Source organism: Miniopterus schreibersii (genome assembly GCF_964146895.1).
Source record: "Miniopterus schreibersii genome assembly, chromosome: 5".
Lineage (NCBI taxonomy): Eukaryota > Metazoa > Chordata > Mammalia > Chiroptera > Miniopteridae > Miniopterus > Miniopterus schreibersii.
The window spans coordinates 26489584-26492803 of NC_138106.1; positions in this window are offsets into that span (position 1 = coordinate 26489584).

Genomic DNA, 3220 nt, shown 5'->3' on the forward strand with positions numbered 1-3220 from the left:
AGGAAACGCTGAGCAGTCAAAGGGACAGAAAAGGCCCTTGCTCCCCTGATCTGTGAACGAGATGGTTGATGGGAGCTGTTCGCACACCGCTGCCTGAGATAGGCAGGCTGGAGAGAGCATGCAATGGGGAGGAGACAGAAGGCCAACACGTCCAGCTCTGTACCTATACCATCTTGCAATAGCCCTCTACCCCTAGCCTGTGCTGAAGGAATGGGATTAGACAGCCCAGTTTGTAGCCCATGTTCTCACACACCAAACCACAGTGGACTACTGAAGGGCAGGGGTTAGACAGTCACATTTGTAACACGACTTCATACAACTTAAGAGGGAGGAACAATTCTTCGGCCAGACTGAGCTGGTTAGGTTCTTTCTCATAAATTTGAACTATGAAATTCTGAGACCATTACATACACGTAAATGAAAAGATCATTTACAACTGGCCCAGCGTTGGTGAAGCCAGCCAAGGGCTAAAGGAAACAATAAGCAAGAAAGCTGACTTTGTAGAGCAAAGCAAAGGGATGAAATGTTTGCAGAACCAAGCAACTGAGACCCTGTGAGAGGAGTGGCTTGGGTTTCTAGCTTTTCAGTCCCATTTTCCAGGTGGCACAACTATGCTTCATTTCCTGGTCCTTGGATGCCAGGGATTTTTGCCTGATATACCCATACAGTAAATCTTCCTTAAACAGGCTTGAGTCAGTTTCTGTTCCTTGCAGTTAGACAGCCTGACTCAGACATCTAAGTTTTGATCCTCAGTGACTGAGGGTTGTGATGCCAAGAACATTTATGAACGAGAAGGCTTTGTGCATGTACTGAATTTGATTGGTGGTGAGATACCATGCAGAACTATCTAGCAGGAGTTGGAAATGGGGCCTGAAACCAGGAGAGGTTAAAACTAGAGACAGATTTGCAGCATAAGACTATTTTGATAGAGTTGATTAATGCAGCCCTGGGAGATGGTACAGAAGAAAAAAGATGAGACGAAAATGCATTTAAAGAATGAGCCAAAGACAGAAAAGGAGATGGAAAGTGATAACAGGAAAAAACAGGGTGGTACAAGTTTCACGAAGACAAAAGTGGCTTTGTACTGGTCACATGATACAGAGAAGTTAAATAGGATGCCAGTGAAAGACAACACTGTGTTGGGTAATTGGGAGTAGAAGCCAGGTGCATGTGGTTTGAGTAGGAGATAAGACATAATGAATACTATTTAGTTTGAAAAGCAGGGCGTGCGGTGCAAACAAGATCATTATCAAATATCTAAAAATGTATAAATCACTTTCTTGTTTTGCTTTCAAATTTAAAACACTAAAATGAGCATAATATAATTTGCAGCACTAATATGAGGCTGTATATGAGCTGGATCTTAAAGCATTGCCAAGAGGAAAATGGAAACTTAAAACACATACATGGCTGCAGCTTTACTCATTACAATTCACAGGTGCAGAGGAAGTGGAGTTTTCCTACAGAACTTATATGTCTTTCCTCTTGAGCTCCCACCAGTGGGAAATCTGGAAAAAATTAACTTTTAGTCCTAATCACATTAAAACCTAGCCTTATATAAAGGGGATATAATTTATATCTTGGAGTAATACTTAAACTCTTACAATATTGCTTATCTCTGCCCTTTGTCTTTTCTCTCTAAAATGGTGTCCAGATAAGGGGAGGAGGGGGTTTCCATGACAGTGTCATCAAGAAGGTCAGTGTCTTCAACTCTTCCATTCTCCCGGCATCTTAATGGCCTTTGGTACACTAGGCAACAGCTTGTAAAGTATGTGATCAGGTTTTTCCTAGCCTGGTCAGAGCCCCAGTAGTTCTTGCACTGGCCTCACCTTGGTTCTCTTAGGTGTGGAGAACTCGAGACTTCCACTCTGTCTCAAGCTGTCCAGTGTGGGTCCGGTTGCAGATCTAGCACATACCCTCATTGCAGGCTCAAGGTAAACCTACTTGTTTCCCAATCAGCTATCTTCTGAGTCTCCTCTTGGGAGAATGTGGAAACTTGGGGGACTCCTTCATAGCACACAGGAACAGAAAGAGGCCTGGAAAAGCAAACTGCATTAGCACTAAGGTCTACTTTGATGACTGTGCCCTAGCCTGAGAGGCTCTTTCCAGAATGCTGTAGACTCCTCTACTACCCAGCATATTATATTTCAAAGCAACAAAAGATGGACTACTGCTACATTAAACAGCATAAGTGAATCACACTAATATAACGTAAATCAGATACAAAACATACATACTATTTGATTCCATTTATATGAATTTGACAACAGGCAAAACTACTCTGTTAGAAGTCAGGATAGTGGTTGTCTATTGGAAGAGGGTTGAAGGCATATCGGAAGCTTGTGGCATTTCCCATCTTTATCTGTGTCATAGTTAACATTGATAATTCATGTTACTTTGATAATTCATCTAGCTGTTCACTTAAGATTTTTGTACTTTTCTATATGATTGCTATACGTCCATTTAAAAGTGTGTGTATATGTGTGTGTGTGTGTGTGTATATATATATATATATATATATATATATTTTTGTTTTAATTTTGAGGAATGAGAAAACCAGAGCATTGGTTTTTAAACTTTAATGAGATGGCCCTGCCAGGCATGGCTCAGCGGTTGAGCAACGACCTAGGATCCAGGAGATCGTGGTTCAGTTCCTGGTCAGGGCACATGCCCAGGTTGCGGGCTCGATCCCCAGTCGGAGGCATGCAGGAGGCAGCCGATCAATGATTCTCTCATCATTGATGTTTCTATCTCTCTCTCTCTCCCCCTCTCCCTTCCTCTCTCTGAAATCAATAAAGATATATTTAAAATTTTAAAAAAAATTAAATCAATCAATAAACTTTAATGAGGTGAAAGGTGACCTGGATTGTAAAAATGCAGATTCCACAGACTGCCTAGAAACTTTGATTCAGCAGGTCTGACCCTAAGAGTCTGTATTTTAAACATTTGCCCCAGGTGATTCTGATGCCCCACACTTTAAAGAAATGCTGATTTCATATCTGCAGTTTGACACACTATGCTAACTCTCTGGGTAGACATTCAAGTGTAAAAAGCTTGTCATATTAATTGTCATTTAAGCTTGAGTTTATTGGATCTTTAATTACTAGTAGTAGTAATTCCTCACCACGTTAATGTTTTCCAAATGTAATGAGAGTTGAAAATGTTTATATTTTTTCCTATAACATGGTTGTATTGCATCCATTGAATTCTGCAGTTTTTT